Source organism: Manis javanica, chromosome X (assembly GCF_040802235.1).
Source record: "Manis javanica isolate MJ-LG chromosome X, MJ_LKY, whole genome shotgun sequence".
Classification (NCBI taxonomy): Eukaryota; Metazoa; Chordata; class Mammalia; order Pholidota; family Manidae; genus Manis; species Manis javanica.
This window is the reverse complement of record NC_133174.1, coordinates 137,072,485-137,079,941: the sequence shown is the minus strand read 5'-3', so window position 1 is coordinate 137,079,941 and position 7,457 is coordinate 137,072,485.

Sequence of the window (7,457 nt, the reverse complement as noted above, 5' to 3'; positions counted from 1 at the left end):
CTCTAAGAATGAAAGAATACTGAGAGAACTATGTGACCAATCCAAACGGAACAATATTCGTATTATAGGGGTACCAGAAGAAGTAGAGAGAGAAAAAGGGATAGAAAGTGTCTTTGAGGAGGTAATTGCTGAAAACTTCCCGAATCTGGGGAAGGAGATAGTCTCTCAGGCCATGGAGGTGCCCAGATCTCCCAACACAAGGGACCCAAGGAAGACAACACCAAGACATATAATAATTAAAATGGCAAAGATGGCAAAGATCAAGGATAAGGACAGACTATTAAAAGCATCCAGAGAGTGAAATAAGATCACCTACAAAGGAAAACCCATCAGGCTATCATCAGACTTCTCAGCAGAAACCTTACAGGCCAGAAGGGAGTGGCATGATGCATTTAATGCCATGAAGCAGAAGGGCCTCAAACCAAGAATACTTTATCCGGCAAGATTATCGTTTAAATTTGAAGGAGGGATTAAGCAATTTCCAGATAAGCAACAGCTGAGAGAATTTACTTCCCACGAACCATCTCTGCAGTGTATTTTGGAGGGACTGCTATAGATGGAAGTGTTCCTAAGGTTAAGTAGCTGTCACCAGTGGTAATAAAAAGGGATAGACCAAGAGTACAGAGTATGATACCTAATATATAAAGAATGGAGTGGGGGGGGGAAGAACGTTCAGGTTGTGTTTGTAATGGCATACTAAGTGAGTTACGTTAGACTCGTCGATAATAAGAAAGTTACCCCTGAACCTTTGGTAAACCCGAATTCAAAGCCTGCAATGACAAAAAGTATATACCTATCAGTAATCACCCTAAATAGGAATGGTCTGAATGCACCAATCAGAAGACATAGACTCACTGAATAGACAAAAAACAAGACCCATCTATATGCTGCCTACAAGAGCCTCACTTCTAACCCAAAGACATACACAGAGTAAAAGTGAAGGGATGGAAATAGATATTTCATAAAATTAATAGGGAGAAAAAAGCAGGTGTTGCAGTACTTGTATCAGACAAAATAGACTTCAAAACAAAGAAAGTCACAAAAGACAAAGAAGCACATTATATAATGATAAAGGGGTCAATCCTACAAGAGGATCTAACCATTAGAAATATCTGTGCATCCAACACAGGAGCACCTACATATGTGAAACAAACACTAACAATTACAAGGGGAAATGGAATGCAATGCATTCATTCTAGGAGACTTCAACACGCCACTCACTCCAAACGACAGATAACCAAACAGAAAATAAGTAAGGAGACAGAGGCATTGAACAACACATTAGAACAGATGAACCTAACAGACATCTACACAAGTCTCCACCCAAAAGCAATAGGATACACATTCTTTTCAAGTGCACATGGAACGTTTTCCAGAATAGACCACATACTAGGTTGTAAAAAGGGCCTCAGTTAATTCAAAGAGATTGAAATTCTACCAACCAAGTTTTCAGACCACAAAGGTATAAAACTAGAAATAAATTGTACAAAGAAAGCAAAAAGGCTCACAAACACATGGAGGCTCAACAACACGCTCCTAAATAGTCAGTGGATCAACGACCAAATTAAAATGGAGATCCAGCAATATATGAAAATAAATGACAACAACAACACAAAGCCCCAACTTCTGTGGGACGCAGCGAAAGCAGTCTTTAGAGGAAAATATATAGCAATCCTGGCCTATTTAAAGAAGGAAGAACAAACCCAAATGAATAGTCTAATGTCACACTTATCAAAATTGGAAAAAGAAAAACAAATGAGGCCTAAAGTCACCAGAAGGAGGGACATAATAAAGATCAGAGAAGTAATAAATAAAATTGAGAAGAATAAAACAATAGAAAAAAATCAATGAAACCAATAGCTGGTTCTTTGAGAAAATAAGCAAAATAGACACGCCTCTAGCCAGACTTATTAAGAGAAAAAGAGAACACACATCAACAGAATCAGAAACGAGAAAGGAAACATCACAATGGACCCAACAGAAATACAAAGAATTATTAGAGACTACTATGAAAACCTATATACTAACAAGGTGGAAAACCTAGAAGAAATGGACAACTTCCTAGAAAAATACAACTTTCCAAGACTGACCAAGGAAGAAACACAAAATCTAAACAAACCAATTACCATCAAAGAAATTGAAGTGGTAATCAAAAAACTACCCAAGAACAAAACCCCCGGGCCAGATGGATTTACCTTGGAATTTTATCAGACACACAGAGAATATGTAATACCCATTCTCCCTAAAGTTTTCCAAAAAATAGAAGAGGAGGGAATACTCCCAATCTCATTCTATGAAGCCAACATTACACTAATACCAAGACCAGGCGAAGACCCCACCAAAAAAGAAAATTACAGACCAGTATCCCTGATGAACATAGATGCAAAATACTGAACAAAGTATTAGCAAACCGAATTCAAAAATACATCACGAGGATCATATACCATGAACAAGTGGGATTCATCCCAGGGATGCAAGGATGGTACAACATCTGAAAATCCATCAACATCATCCACCACATCAACAAAAAGAAGGACAAAAACCACATGATCATCTCCATAGATTCTGAGAAAGCATTCAACAAAATTCAACATCCATACATGATAAAAACTCTCAACAAAATGGGTATGGTACCTCAACATAATAAAGGCCATATATAAGAAACCCACAGCCAACATCATACTGAACAGTGAAAAGCTGAAAGCTTTTCCTCTGAGATCGAGAATGAGACAGGGATGCCCACTCTCCCCACTGTTATTCCACATACTACTGGAGGTCCTAGCCATGGCAATTAGAGAAAACAAAGAAATACAAGGAATCCAGATTGGTAAAGAAGAAGTTAAACTGTCGCTATTTACAGATGACATGATATTGTACATAAAAATCCCTAAAGACTCCACTCCAAAACTACTAGAACTGATATCGGAATACAGCAAAGATGCAGGATACAAACTTAATACACAGAAATCAGTTGCATTCCTATACACTACCAATGAACTAGCAGAAAGAGAAATCAGGAAAGCAATACCTCTCACAATTGGATCAAAAGAATAAAATATCTAGGAATAAACCTAACCAAGAAAGTGAAAGATTTATACTCTGAAAACTACAAGACACTCTTGAGAGAAATTAAAGAGGACACAAATAAATGGAAATGCATCCCATGCTCATGGGTACAAGAATTAATATTGTCAAAATGGTCATCCTGCCTGAAGCAATCTAGGATTCAATGCAATCCCTATCAAAATACTAACAGCATTCTTTGAGGAACTAGAATAGTTCTGAAACTCACATGGAACCAACGAAAGATCCTGAATAGCCAAAGCAATCTTTAGAAGGAAGAATAAAGCTGGGGGGATTACACTCCCCAACATCAAGCTCTACTAAAAAGCCACAGTAATCAAGACAATTTGGTACTGGCACAAGAAGAGACCCATAGATCAATGTAACAGAATAGAAAGCCCAGATATAAACTCAAGCATATATGGTCAATTAATATATGATAAAGGAGCCATGTATATATAATGGGGTAATGACAGCCTCTTCAACAACTGTTGTTGGCAAAACTGGACAGTTACATGTAAGAGAATGAAACTGGATTACTGTCTAACTCTAAAACCAAAAGTAAACTTGAAATGGGTCAACGACCTGAATATATTTCAGGAAACCATGGAAGTCTTGGAAGAAAACATAGGCAAAACTCTCTTGAATATAAATATGAGCATCTTTTTCATGAACATATCTCTCCGGGCAAGGTAAAAAAAAAAAACAAAAAGGAAAAGTGGAATCATATTAAAATATAAAGCTTCTATACAGCAAAGGACACCATCAGTAGAACAAAAAGGCATTCCACAGTATGTGAGAATATATTCATAAATGACATATCCGATAATGGGTTGACATCCAAAATATATAAAGAGCTCAAGCGCCTCAACAACCGAAAAGATAATAATCCAATTAAAAAATGGGCAGAGGGTCTGAGCAGACACTTCTCCAAAGGAGAAATTCAGATGGCCAACAGGCATATGAAAAGATGCTCCACATTGATAATTGTCAGGGAAATGCAAATTAAAACCACAATTAGGTGTCACCTCACACCAGTTAGCATGGCCAACATAGAGAAAACTTCGAACAAATGCTGGCGAGGATGCTGAGAAAGGGGAACCCTCCTACACTGCTGGTGGGAATGTAAATTAGTTCAACCATTGTGGAAAGCAGTATGGAGGTTCCTCAAAATGCTCAAAATAGAAATACCATTTGACCCAGGAATTCCACTTCTAGGAATTTACCCTAAGAATACAGGAGCCCAGTTTGAAAAAGACAGATGAACCCCTATGTTTATCGCAGCACTGTTTACAGTAGCCAAGAAATGGAAGCAACCTCAGTGTCCATCAGTAGATGAATGGATAAAGAAGAGGTGGTACATATATACAATGGAGTATTATTCAGCCATAAGAAGAAAACAAATTCTACCATTTGCAACAACATGGACGGAGCTAGAGGGTATTATGCTCAGTGAAATAAGCCAGGCGGAGAAAGACAAGTACCAAATGACTTCACTCATCTGTGGAGTATAACAACAGAGTAACACTGAAGGAACGAAACAGCGGCAGTCTCACGGAACCCAGGATTGGACTGGTGATTACCAATGGGAAAGGGGTTGTGGAGGGTGTGTGGGAAGGGAGGTAGAAGGGGATTAAGGGGGGGCACGGGGAAGGCATTATAGCACAGAGAAGACAAGTAGTGACTCTACAGTATCTTACTATACTGATGGACAGTGACTATAGTGGGGTATGTGGTGGTTACTTGACAATAGGGGGGGTTGTAGAAACCACCGTGTTGCTTGTGTGAAACCTTCATAATACTGTATATCAATGACACCTTAATAAAAATTAAAAATAAATGTAGAAGGCAACATGATTGTAAAGAACCATAGCTCTTTCATAAATACGGCACCTTTTTTTAAATAATCAAAGTCCTAATAAAGCCAACAGAACTCTGCTATGGAGTTTGATTACAAGGATGAGAAAGAATAACCTTTCAGGTAAAGACATTGAATAGTTCATCAAAAAGTAGTTTCATCCAACTTGAATTTCCCCAACATTTTAATACATTTCATAGCTTCTTTTAAGACTCATATATTATGAATCAACACAAATAAAATTCTGTTTCAGTTTTTTCCTCTACTGTGTTTTTGTAAAATTCTGGAGCAGACTGACACTTTAGGAAAAAAGAAGTCTTCCCCAGGGTCCCTAATGTCCTCGGAAAGGGTCTCCATGGTAAAACAGTTTTCATAATTAAACTAGGAATTACTTTTTTAACATATGATACATTCTAATATGTATTTAAATTTTTCTTGGTTTTAAGTTTTATTATGTTAAGTATCAATACATAACTGAAAATCTTTCACATAATTGAAACTCTTTGGGATTGTCAATTGTTTTTATTAAGGTATCATTGATATACACTCTTATGAAGGTTTCACATGAAAAACATTGTGGTTACTACATTCACCCACATCAAGTCCCCCCCCATACCCGAGTGTAGTCACTGTCCATCAGTGTAGTAAGATGCCACAGAGTCACTACTTGTCTTGTCTGTGCTACACTGTCTTCTCTGTGAACCCCCCATACCTTGTGTACTATTCATACTACCCGCAGTCCCTTCTCCCTCCCTCCCCCACCCCTGCTCTTCTGTAAATGCTAGTCCACTCTTGGAGTCCAAGTCTGCTGCTGTTTTGTTCCTTCAGTTTTTGCTCTGTTGTTACACTCCACAAATGAGGGAAATTATTTGGTACTTGTCTTTTTCTGCCTGGCTCATTCCTGGAGGCTAGGATCTCCAGAACTATGTTGAATGAAAGTGGGGAGAGTGGGCATCCTTTGTCTTCTTCTCGATCTTAAAGGAAGAGCTTTCAGTGCCTCGCTGTTTAGTATGATGTTGGCTGTGGGTTCGTCACATATGGCCTTCATTATGTTGAGGTACTTGCCCTCTGTACCCGTTTTGTTGAGAGTTTTTATCATGAGTGGATGTTGAATTTTGTCGAATGCTTTTTCAGCATCTATGGAGATGATCATGTGATTTTTGTCTTTCTTTTTGTTGATGTGATTTATGATGTTGATGGATTTTCGAATATTGTGCCATCCTTGCATCCCTGGAATAAATCCTCGTTGGTCATGGTGGATGATCTTTCTGATGTATTTTTGAATTCGGTTTGCTAATAGTTTGTTGAGTATTTTTGCATCTATATTCATCAGGGATATTGGTCTGTAATTTTCTCTTTTTGTGGTGTCTTTGTCTGGTTTTGGTATTAATCCTGGCCTCATACAATGAGTTTGGAAGTATTTAGTATTGTGAAGTTTTAGAGTTTAATGGGCCACGGACCAGAATTTTGAGAGCCATCACTTTAGGGAAATATATTCTTTTTTTCCTTGAAAAACCAAAGCATATACAGTTTACATTTCTCTGTCAATATCACTTACTCCTAATATAGTCTCTTATGTTAATCACATGTTAATTGTAACTTTCAACCATAGTAACTTCTATTTCATAGTGAAAGCTGGAGGTAGGGATGGGCAACTGAGAGATGTCATATGTGAGCAATGTAGCTGACTACCAGAGCTCATAAGCTTTTTGTACTATGGTCAATAGCACATAGATCTTTTCACACTTTGTTGATATGTAAAAGTCTAAAGTGTTAACATGGAAAATGAGCATTTTTTACATGACTTAAAGATATTGCTTGTGAAAAATAAGCAAAAGTACATCCTCTTAGGTTTAATGATTAATATTTGAGAATTTTATCCTATATCCAGTAACATATTCAATATCGTGTACTGTTTTAAGCTACCTAAGGACCTTGGAAATTATCAAGATGACATTCTGTAAAATAAAAATACTGTTGAATAATGAATCAGTTTAGTTGAACACAGATTATGTTTTCAAATTCTTAAACATTTTGGAGAACATTAGTTTGCGTGGCAAACCTCTATACATTAAGAAAAACATACCCGAGTAAATAAATGTATTATACTTTAGCACTGTTACGTCAAGAAAAGACATGGGTGTTTTATAAAACCAAAGTTATTGAATTAGTCTTGTGTTTACCAAAGATTTCTGTTATGTGAACTTGGAATATTAAATGTTTCTGGTGTACTTACTGCAGAAAGAAATTTTTTAAAAGTTTAGTACAGTTAAAGTATTAGGAATCCAATTTATTTTCTGGGAATTTTAGGATTGTTTATCTCTTTAAATTATTTATTTTATTTCTGTAAACCAATCAGAATTAATTTGAGACCTTTAATTTAAGAGACTTTATTTTAAGGGGCTTTAAGAGACTTTATAACTTACTGTGTTAATACTTTCCCCTGGCTATTAACGTCATGATTATACATTGTGATAAAGCTCTCTGAATTACAGACACATAAAGAGCTTATAGCTTCAGTTCTACCATTTCAGCC